This window comes from Solea solea, chromosome 4, assembly GCF_958295425.1.
Source record: "Solea solea chromosome 4, fSolSol10.1, whole genome shotgun sequence".
NCBI classification, from domain to species: Eukaryota; Metazoa; Chordata; class Actinopteri; order Pleuronectiformes; family Soleidae; genus Solea; species Solea solea.
Genome location: NC_081137.1, coordinates 20,069,959 through 20,082,599, shown reverse-complemented (window position 1 = coordinate 20,082,599; position 12,641 = coordinate 20,069,959).

The following is a 12,641-nucleotide window of genomic DNA, read 5'->3' as shown; positions in this document are numbered from 1 at the left end:
TGGTCAACAAGGAGCGAGTGATGTAAGCTTTTTCTCATTTTCCTCAGCTGGAGTGGAGGGTCGGAACAACAAACTTTGTTTCACTGTGATTTATTTCGTCCACAACAATAAATATTTTAGCAGGAAAACAGGCGTTTGCATACAGAGTTATGTTTTATTTGAGGTCAATTGGAAATACATTGATTGTGAAAAGCCTAGGAAAATGTTCACAGATGAAAAATAATGTCCTCGCTGTAAAATACCCGATTCTACATCATTGTTGAACTTGTTAAAACAACATGTTTTCACCGAGATTACATCAGTTTTTGACAGATCATAATAGCAACGCAGTTTATAAGTATGTAAAGTGGAAAAACTTTGGAAAACACTGTAGGTCATCAAGCACCAGGTGGCAATTGGAGTCCAATTGTGTTCAACAGGATGTGTTAAAGGAAATGTTATTGTCACCGTCACTTCAATCAAAATCACCAGAAAAAACACAACTGCAATCATATGCACTTGTAAATAATGTAATTTAGTCTCAATGGAATTCTTTTTTTTTTTGTTATCCCTACCACAAACATTCATATTTCTGACCATTGAGTTGGCTGAACTTTAAACAAGAGAAGGGAACTTCACAATCACAATATGTGAAGAGTGAGGAGTCAGAGGAGCTGCACCTTTCAGATGTTCAGAGCACGTGGCACGGTTGAAATGCATTTAGAAGCAGGATGAACAAGGGGTGATGATGAGAAATGCATTATGATAAAATGGCAGAGGCTCACGTCACTCATCGTCAATCAAATTGTCATGAGCCATGAGAGAATATGACATTTTGGAACAATTTAGCATGACCCATAAAGGATATTATTAAAAGACCCATCAGCATGAAAAGAAGGTTCTTCACTGTTGTCTTAGATAAAATAGATTCAGAAATGCATTGTAGTGGGACATTATCCATCATATCTAAGTATCTGGTGTACATGCATTCATTCATTCATTCATTCATTCACAAAAATACATGGTGCTTATCATAATCCAGGAAGTCATTAAGTTTGCTACGAAACATATTTTAACAATAAAGTCGACAGGTTTGTTCTTGCACTGAAGAGAGCAATTGCAGCACCCGGAGCAGGAGACTCATAAAAAGCGAATGAGGGAAAAGTAAGATCATCCATCCAGTGTTCAGATCCCTGTATGTTTTTCATTTATTTCCTCTCCCTCCTGCACTCTGTCATTTATGTTATTGTATACATTGGGGAAAAAACAGAGTAACACAGCAAAGCAAAGCAGAACAGCATGCTGCTGTGCCTCAGTGGACCCGCGGTGTGTGTGAGTGGAATACACCGGATGAAACTCAACGTCTGAGTTGCACTGCCTCTTATGATTGCTCCCACCACCAATGCTTTTTTTTTTTTGTTGTCTACCTGTCCTCAGTTGAGGTACAATCAAGTTCATGGTATTTTCACAAAGTGTAAGCGGGTGGAAAAACAACCTGTGTGCAGCCAAAACTAAATGTCACGTCCCTGGCACAGAATAGGCCACATGCTGTCTTTTCTTTGAAGGATGCTGAACACATTTGGAGAAGGGTGAGTCTCTTTGATTCAGAGAAAGGTGATTGTATAACATGCTGCAGTCGAGCTAAGCTGGATGTTTGTGTACAGTCATGCAAGGGCCTTTCTCCAGCCACAGTCCAAAAACATGCAGTATGGGGATTAGGTACATAGGACTCTCTAAATTGTCCATAGGTGTGAGAATGAATGGTTGTTTGTCTCTATATGTGGCCCTGTGATGAACTGGTGACCTGTCTATTGCCCTATGTCAGCTGAGATTGGCACAACACCGCGAGGATAAAGCATTAGAAAATGGATGAATGGATGGATGGACGGGTTTTAGTTGTCTCGCCATTTGTTGCACCCTTCAGCCTGCTGTTGCTGTTGGCTCCTTCCGCTGCCAGTCTGCGTTTCCAGCCAATCAGCTGCTGTACCTGTTCCTCACCTTGACCCAATCATCTGCAACTTCCTCATTCACGACACGTGGACATCAGCCTGGAGCTGAACACTGCATAAGGACTCCGACAGTCCTGTTGAAGCCAGACAAACTCTTCTGCACTGACTGAGACTGGCTGTCTGGACACCACTGAGTGGTTCTGGACGTCTGGTCAATCCCAGCAGTTGGTGAGTGTCGCTTCACACATTTTGGCCGCAGCGTTGCTGCTGCTTGAGAGAAGTTAATCAGCTATGCAAACAAGCCACGCCTACAAGCCTGCTGCCACTTGCTACCCTGATCCTAATTATCAACTCTTCCAAACCAACTTCACACTTGTACCACTGAATCCTCTGGACAATACAGTGGATTTGAAACTATTAACCAGACCGACTTGTGAACTTTACGTATGGGGAGAGCTCAAGGAAAAGGGAGAAAAAGAATTTTACTCTCCATTGAATTCAGGCCAGGCCACACTCTCAGCACAGTTAGAAAACCAGGGTCTGTCAGCTGGCATTGGCACCAGTTCTCTTTCTGCTTCCACATTTAGATTTTTATTAAAATCTTCATATTCTCATTGTGATTGTTTTTTTTTTAAATTTCAAAATGAAATTGATTCTTCGTGTTTATTAATCCCCCTTTGCTGCACTTACTCAGTTGTGATGCCATTTCTACCTGCACCAGCACCGTCTCCAGGATGAGTCAACGGATAACTCTCGTGTGCCTTTATCTTCATAACCTCTAATCTGATCACGGGCAGAACAGGATATGATAACTCCCCCCGGTTTGTTTAGCTTATCGGCAGGATTAGATCCACCTGCTGGGACGGCTCGACTTACTCTGTTTTTCCATAGGAGAGTGGCTTTCATAACAAAGTCTGCACGGAGCAGAATAATATTTGGCTAATCATGCATTGTTGACTCAACTTGATTTAGTCTACAACTCTTCAAAACTGAATTATTTTTGAACAAGCTTTTTTTTCTTCCTTATATTTATTGTATTCGACAAAGGCTTAAAGTGGCTTTGGAGGATGTTTAAAAATAGTGTCGTGTGCCAGATTATTTCCATTTACAGATCATTTCAGCTTGTTTTTGGTTTTAAAACAACTCTGCCCATCACCAAACGACACTTTCGAAGGCCAGGCTCCGAAAAAAAGGCGTGTGGCACTGGGCCTAGTTACGGGTTGTTGTTTATTTCAACCTTGTTGCTGCTCATTGCAGATAAAAATTAAAAGGGGGTTCTTACAGAATTGCTCCTAATGTGGACCAACATAATCACCTGTACTTGGCGAGACCCCACTCAACTCGGGCCTCGAGGCGAGTGTTTGTTTTGGTCCACCCTGTCGCACAGACCCGGGCGTTTCCGGTGAACTAGTGGAAAACAGCCTCTCGTATAACAATACAACAGGAAACTATATATTGAACTCGCTACAACAAAGAGATCGTTTTCTTCACGCGAGCATATGTTTTGTAATGATTTGTTGGGGAGTGGAATCATCCCACAGTGGAATCAGACTCGGCAGATGTGGTGGTGGCGATGTTTTCCTCTCTGGTGCTGTGTTTGTTCCTCTCCGTGACTCCAGCTGAGCGCTAAGTGGAGACACAGCTAATTACCCGCTTTAAACCACAAACGTAATTACACCCCTATGGGAAGTAACACGGTGAGTGTGCAGTACGTACCCAATGTGAGGAAGTGGGAGAGTGAGATGGAATTGGTGGTGGGGGGGGGGCTCTTTCCTGTGTGTGTGTGTGTGTGTGTGTGTGTATTTATAACGGATTCATCAGTGATATTGGGAGGCTCTCGCTCTCACCGTTCAAACAGGATTAATGGAAAATAACAGATGTGTCTGTTGAGCGTTCAATACCTGGTGTCTGATTTAGGATTAAAACAACACTGTTGGGTTGAGGGGGGGAGAGAGAGAGAGAGAGAGACGTGGCTAATCACAGATTCACTACATGTCTGAGGCGCTGTGATTTACCCAGATTATCTGTGCAGGAGGTACAGAGAGCAACAAACTTTGCAGAGCACATTCATAGATGCAGAACCTCAGGAGGAGGAGGAGGAGGAGGAGGAGGAGGAGATGATTGCCGAAGAATTCCTTTGCATTAAATTAAGGAGAAAGCTTATATTAAACGGGGGACTGGAGAGTAAAGGCAGTCAGAGGAGAGTTAATGTGTAAAAAAAAATGATTTATTCCTCCTCCTGCTATGACATCAACTTCGTCAAAGAAGTTCTAGTGTGGAACTTTTACACATAAATGGACGTCTCTGCACAACTGTCTCCATGTTCCTCGTTATAGCAGTGTTTTGTTTTCATGTGGTGACACACAGAGAGACGTGTGTTTACCTCACGACTGACAGAGGGAAATCTGAAACGTGCGTTATTAACGCTTTCATCCTGAGAAAGCACAGATTAGAAGATCCGGACTGCACACTTGGTGATATCACTTGGTGTGATTTAACTTGACTTCAGTATGTAAACAACAGTCATAAATATCAAACTTTTAATACTTACAGTGTGAAATCGGGGAGACTCTGATGCATCCGATGATGTTAAAATTGTTTATGTTCACCTCTCACACTCCGGATAATCTGTTCAAATCGGCATGAGGTGAAACAATTCCTGGAAGAGAACTTTAACCTCAGTTCTTTTGAAACATATGTTGAAAGGAAACTGTTGGAATATGGAGTCATTTGTTCAGAAAGTGCTGCAGGCTAACCCGAGGTGTGGTGTCAGCCCGGGTTGTTAGTGCTTCGGCAGTGTTTCGCCCGACAGAAGCCACACGCTGCAGCTTTAAGTTTAAAGGGTAACTACACCTCAACGTTTTGGCCTCATGAACATCTAAACCCACATGCAGCATGCGCTCATGAATAATGCCCTATTGAAAATGACAGCGTTTTTGCCTCGTGTGCAGTTTGCACTGTGTAAACAGGACGCACAAAAGTGCACTTAAATGCAGTGTTTGCCGTTTATAAATCAATCAGTTTGAACACGCTCTGTTCACTTTGCCCAGTGTTAACATAAACATGCTGTGGGACTGTGATATTGCCTCAAAGAAAAACATATTTAGTGATTATGAGCTTTTCACACTGCATTATACGCGGCGCCTAAGGCAAGCACGGAAATCACATAATACCCACACGCTTTATACATCCTCTACTTATGTATGTCCATGCCCTATCTCTCGCTCTCAATAGGTGGTCAGGATAAACATCTGGCGCTCTGTCTCTGCAGCTGTGCTGTCAACTCCCCCCCCCCTCCGCCCCACGCACCCCCCGGCTCAGCATAAGTTGACAGTTAACACACATGACAGTGCTTAAAATCGTGCAGACTTGAATTCATCTAAACCCAAACATGTCAAAGATTCTTATTCGTTGTAACATATAGGAAACATAATGCATATATATTTATATACATATATATATATAGTCTTTTAAAAAGTACCGTCCTCTCTGCTCATTCTGTCTTTAGTCTAATTAGAGTCGCTCTCTCCTCACTTCTTTGCTTCTCCCATTTATTCTGCACCTTTCGCTAATGAGTTGGGCTTAATCAGGCGTTTCATTTCACTTAGAAATTAATGAAATGTCGAGATCACCAAGAGGAGTTTTCATTATAAGAAAAAAAAAAAGAAAGATTTCGTCTTTCTTGATCCGTCAGTCTGCGTTTTTTTTCTTTTAAATAAATCTGATCCCCTTTGTGGCTGTTTCGAGAGAGTTACCGTAACACAAAGAAATCACTGACGTGACGAGCAGCTTGGACATAATTGGAGGTTATCGTACTGTGAAAGGCAAACTCAAAGAGGTGTTTCCCAGTGGAATAATAACATATTTCATTACAAATACTCTCGCAGTGAGGGGTGTTCAGGGGGAACAGTGACTTATTGTGTTGGGCTAAGATGTGTGGGCCATTGTTCACCGGCGATCATTGTTCTTTCCTCCAATCCCCCTGTTTTGTAATTCTCAGCACGAGAGCAGAGACGGAGAATATTAGCAGCAGACTCATGCGGTGACAAATAGTAAGGTGAGAATAATTGCTCAATGGACCTAAATTACATTCTAATTTATGGTTTCGTTTTTTTTTCCCCCCACCCAATGCAGTGACTCAGACGGCAGCATGTTGTGAGTCGGCAGGTGGAATCAGTGACACGCCGTCTGCAGACCAGTGGATATTCACTGCGATAAAATTGATTTACAATTGAATTGACCTGTTCTTGTATGGGAGGCATCTGTCAACCATTACATTATAATGACCTACTTAGAGCATATGACACATCCCCAATTTGTACATTTAAATCCGTCATGGTTGGATCCAGGGCTGGACAAGGACCAAAAAATGGCGCTGGCATTTTTGGCCAATGGCGGCCCACCATGATTATTTATATGATATGCGGAGGCACTTAGTGAAAGTCAAAGAAACACTGCTCGAGATGCCTTTTCATAGTTTAATGAATGAATATACTGTTTATTTTTTTTAGAATCCATTCATCTGTCCATTATTTTCTCGATGAAACGAGTATTCTTTTGTCCATGAAATGGTTAAAAAAAATCTCGATCAGTGTTTAACAAACGTGGAAATCATGTTCTCAAGTGTCTTTTCAGTTTTAATGAGTTTTCTTGTCAAATGGAGCAAAGAAACCAGAAAATATTCACATTTAAGAAGCAGGGAAATCCGAAAGCTTGTATTAATTGTTAAAAACAACCCTCTAAAAACTGATTAATTGGCCAGTCCGTGCCTGGTTGGATCCCTGATGGCAGGAAACAGCTAAATTTGGCTAAAATGTATTTTGTGCCATCCGAGGTTAGAAGACATTCTGATATTTTTGCATAGTCCAGTGTCTGTAGTTCTGTTCTCATTTATCTCGTTTTCGTCTCCTCTCAAGCACGCACACGCTCACTTCCTAGAAGGCATTTCCCACGATGTCGATGGTGCGATCAGCTGTTCGTCAGCTGGCCTTATCGCTCCCGATAACGCTGGAAAAAAAGAGCGCCTCATTAGCCCATCATCTTGTTGCTGTCTTTTTGGGGCTCATCTTCTGGCTTCACGTCAAACTGAAACTAAGCCTTAGTGCTCACGTGGCATGGATCTGTGCCGCAGGTGCACCCATGGTAATTTGCAGTGTGTGGTCGTCGTGTTTATAGGTCACATATTCAGGCTTTAAAAAATGCAGTGTTTTGGTCTTATGTGTTGTTGAGTCAGAGTTATGATTCATGTTATATCGCATTTTAAGCAGTTATAAAATAATTGTGCAGAAGTCACAAAATTAGACCGTTTTTCTTTTCCTTTTGTTCATGAAAACGAGCCAAGTGAATTTTGAACTGTGACGTATTTCCAAATTTCACAAATTCAATCCGATTGTAAACATTTTGAGCACTTTTTGCTCAGGTGTGTTTATATAGTTGGTGAAATGAGATTGCCTATAAGTTGTGCTGAAAAAAAGGATATAAGACACTCTATATTGCACATTCTTATAGCCTCTGTATATACTGTACATTTAACAAAATACTCTGTTCTGAGTGTTAATATAGTTAATATCAATGTTTTTTACAATCTTATTTGTGTTGCATAACAATAAAAATGAAGGAAGAATAGAATTAGAAAAAAAGAAAATTAAATACGTAGATATGCAGTTTAAAAAGTATAGATGTTTCTTTCCAATGGGTTTAATTACCAAAATTGAGACCATTAGTGTAACTGTCGGCTCTTGTGGCAACTTTTAGTAAGGTTGTGTTAGATTTTCCAACAGTGTTTAACCCTTAGAACACCATTCATCACTATGTTCACTATGTTAAAAGGTACAGTATAACTATATAAACACACTTGAACAAAAAGTACTCGGATTGAATTAGTAAAATATGGAAATACGTCACAGTTCAAAGTTCGTTTTTATAACAAAAACTAAAGAAAAATAGTCTCATTTGGTGACATCGGCACAATTATTGCTTGTTTTTCAACATCTACAACCTTAGTCGAGAAAACATCATCTATATTTACCCTGTGACCCCGTCCGCAGCATATTCACTTCCCTTGACTGACTGGATTCCTCATCCTCCTGAATTCAAGGCTGCTGGGTCTTTTAAACATAGCTCATGAAAGGCCAAACATGTAAAAAAAAAAAAAAAATGTGTTTCCATTTTATTCATTCTTGTACATTGTCTCTAACTTGCACTCTCGGATCACACCTCGGCTTCAGGTTAAGGAGGCGTGATCGTCCCATTGTCCAGAGTGCCGTCCTTGTCGAGGCCCAGCAGGAGGTAATTGGCTGACAGTGTGGAAAGTTTGGTCACTTCATTGACTTAATCTGGGACACAAGTCTTTTCCTCAGCTGACATTCTGTTACATCATCTCGTCTTTTTTATTTTTTGTGCAACAACACCTCCTTGGCACATAACTCACTGTACTGTACACGCAGCCATCGCTGGAGATGCTGATCTCGCACCCCCGCTGTCCATTCTTTGATAACTTCAGCTTGTTTCAATTTGCATTTATTATTATTATTTTTCAGTCAAAGTCATGTTATGCTTTGCTTTGCACGTTTGTAATTATTATTATCCATAAATAGAAATGAATTTGGCCCGTGCAGGAGAATGAGAGCAGGCAGAATGAACAGCTGCGAGAGGTGGTTATCTGTTGTCACTCAGCATTATCATTTTACACACAACAATGTGTAGAGGACAAAATGTGATATGGTTGGATATGATTTGAAAACGAAAACAAACCCTGACACATGTGACATTAGGAGATTAACTGCAGATTAAGACATTTATTTATTGTCGTAGAATAATAAAGCCTTTGAGATGAGTATGCAATATAAATGAATATCCAGTCTTGTAATACGGTTTACAGTTAGTTTCATTTACCAGGACAGAGAGCACAGCTGACTGCTTGAGAAGAAATAGCCTGTGTTCTTCACGAATGAACAATTCCTTGATTTTGAGGCTTTATGGCACTTTTGCACTACACAGTCCAAGCACGGCACGGCACGGCACGGCACGGCACGGCACGCCTTGCACGACATGGCTTGACTGGACTCGACTCTACTTGGTTTGGTATGGTTTTCCATTACTGTAGTACCTCCTCAATGTGGGCGGAGTCACCGCGGCAGCACCGATGAAAGCCGTGATCGCGAGCGGTGCTGCCGCTAAATACACCAGACTCCCCTGTTAAATACTGAGATTTTAGACATTGCCTTGCTTAATGTTGCTCTTGTAAACTGATCTTCCATTCAGCATTGTTCGGTTTGAACAATTAGCGACCAACAGTTTGTCGACGTCACGCATAGTATTGGCTCAGCTCGCTTGGAACCTCGCGAGAGCAGGTACTAAAAAAATGTCCCTTTTTTTTTTTTCTTTGTCATGTGTAGGTGCTTTTCATCTGTGATTAACAATTGAGATAATCTGACTCACTTAACTCAAACGATCGGCACCCAGTTCGTTTGTGGATGCTCTTAATCCTCATAGAATAGAAGGGTTTCATGAACCATCAGGCAGAACTGGGACACACCGGGGACACAAATATAATGTAGGTTAGCACAAAGGAGTGTCTGTGTATATGTTTGTATAACTGATGAGAACAATGCGTATGGGTGTGCTTGTATTTGTTATCCTCCTAGGAATTGAATGGTGGTTAAGTTAAGGTTAGGGTAAAGGGCATTAACTTTGTTTAGGCTGTCCAGATGAATGGAAATCAATGCAGAGTCCCGAGGTGTGTGTGTGTGTGTGTGTGTGAGAGAGAGAGAGTGAGAGAAAGAGGGAGAACATGGGCAAAAGTTTCCCTGCCTGTGGAGTAAGTTAGCTGTCATCAGTAAATAGCTGCCTGTGTGGTACTGGGCCACTGGGCAGGCAGAAATAATGAGGACTGAAGATGGAGCCAGATGGACCATCACTTCACACAGCATGCTTCATCTGGACTTTATAATGACAACGTTTTGTTGTTGTTGTGAAAGCAAAAGTGAGGTCTTGGGTCAGTTGTCCGTCAGTTGACTCCAATGCCAAATATAGAGGAAGCTTTATTAGTGTTGAAAATGCTGATAGAGGATAACGGCAAACAATTCATACGCTTCAGTCTGGAGACTTATTAGAGCAGCAATATTCATAAAACGATGCTGCAGTCGGTGATTACATAAAGCTAATACATTAGCAGCATAATGGAAGCGGGCTGTGGATTATGATTGTTGTCAGCCCTGTGAGCTGGAAAACATCCCCTTTGAAAATGATTGTAATTCTACTGGACCATGTTGTGTAACTGATCATAACTTTGCTGGAGTTTTTTTTTTTGTCAGCAGTTGATGCTAAGTGAACATCTTCACGCACCAGCGTGCATACTTTTGTTCGACATTTGTGGGTGTTTTTGTGGTTTGGTGAAGCCTGGGTGGTTTGGATGGTTGAGTACAAGCGTGGCCGGCTGCATTTGTCTGCCGTGAAACCCCCTCAGCCTAAAGAAATCTGGTATCGCCACAGCACATTGTCTGGGTCTGAGTCATCCTACAGTGTGTTTGCATGCGTGTGTGACTGTGTGACTTCAGCTTCGAACTCATTGTGAATTGAAGGAAATACGGAGCAAAATGTGCTGCATTTTCTCTCTTTTACAATTTGAAACAGTCTCTTAGCATGAAGTGATTTGTAAAGAAGTGGGACATGGTTTCTGGGTGTGGTAATAAGTTGCCTACAGTGAAGCTAAGTATTACATCAGGCTTAAATCCTTGCAGCACACACACACACACACACACACACAGAAACTGTTGATAAAAAATCGTGTTATTCATAGTCATTTGGTTGGAACTATTTATCCAACACTTGACACAGCACTTTCTATGTTTGTGTGTAAATAATAAGATGATAAAAACACACAGTAGAGTAACAACATATGAGATAATATGTGGTAATATTATAGTAATATCAATCATTTCCAAAGTAATATCCAGCTTAGTAATAGCTTGGTAATTGGAATTACTGTACGCTACCATCATGTGTTTACATGCATCAGATTTTAGTCGGATTTTCTTAATGTCTTGTTTGTTTACATGACAGTCAGAATTCCCACTCAGACTGGTTCGATTTTAGTCGGACTAGTCTGACTAAAATCAAGCCAGTCTTAGTCAGACTAACATACCTGGATGATCATAGTCTGTTTACTCCTGCATGTACACTCTTAGCTGGACTTAAGTCAGACTTGACGTTCTGCGCATGCGCCCAAATGTCTGGTCAGTGACCCGGAAGCAAAAGGAGACGACATCTAAACTGCAGTCCTGTTGCCAAACGGCAGTGGCGTCTTTCTTTAGACAACACAGCAACCCCTCAAGAGACATGCTCGATCTAATCTGCATCATGATTAACATGTACAGCAGGTATGAAACATACACAACCACAGCACGATCCGTCTCGCCATTCGCTGAGAGATGCAGCGCCACCTACAGAGGCGGAGTCAGACGTACACTGCCTATAAATTGATTTTCTCCTCTGCATGTTTACTCAGACTCGACAAGTTGTCCGATTTCCTGTACATTAATTAATTTTTTACGATTCGAAAGTATTACTATGTATTCTTATCGTAAAAAGTCAATTTGGAAGTTAAAATGAAACATGATGTACCAGCAGGCAACAAAATGATATAGCGATGATAAACACACTAATGTAAGCATTGTTAATTCTAAATCTGTGACTCTAAAATCCAAGGGCACACGCAGCTAAGTGAGCAAATGTGCAGCCCAGCAGCATTCTCCACATCTGTGCTAATTCCCACTGAGGTGATAAATCAAGGGAGCTTTCTAGCCACACACACACAAAGAAGACAAGTTAGAGCACAAGAAGAATGACAAATCTCCCTGTTTTGTTGCCTGTTCTTAATTCTTCTGTCTGCACATTTAATTTTGTCCAAAATCAAAAAAAATACTCCTACTCCTACATCTGTGTTTCCGCCTGTAGTTTTGGAACAGCCTTCTTTAACTGGGGACACATATGTCATGTTAGAATACATTAAGTTCACCTAGTGATGAACAGTGTTAGTTGGATTTATATTTATCCTTTTTGCAAACACTATGGAGCCCCAGACGTGACATGGGGCGGAAAAAACGATACATTTTTGCACATGAAATACTAATTTTTGGCCACGAATTAAAGGAATACTTCATCAATTTGCATTTAGATTTGTATTACTAGAATAGGGGTAGTATTTTTGAAAAATCGAGCTTCCCAACCTCAGTTTCCTCTGAGTTGAGAAATATCTTCATTATTTTCTTTGTTGCGTGCCCACCAGAGACACTTGGTCCTGTCAGCATAACTTAACAAAGATGGCAGACACTGTTCAGTGCAGAGGTCTCAAACTCGCGGCCCGTGGGCCACATGCGGCCCCCCAGTCGATGTCCTGTGGCGCCGCTCTTACTTTAAAGCGATCATGAAAATTGGGTCCGTCAACAAAACTTTTCATAATGACAATAATACTTCAGGTTACATTAATTACATTATTTGACCGGCCTAGAAGTTCACTGGCCCCCAGGTCATTTTGAGTTTGAGGCCTCGGACCAAGTGTCACTGTTGGGCACGTAACAGAAATTTCTCGACTCAGGGGAAACTGAGTTTGGAAAGCACAGTTTTTCAAAATGACTACCCCTATTCTAGTCATACAAAGCTAAATGCAAATCGGTGAAGTATTCCTTTAAGTGTAACTGTGGGATTATCAAC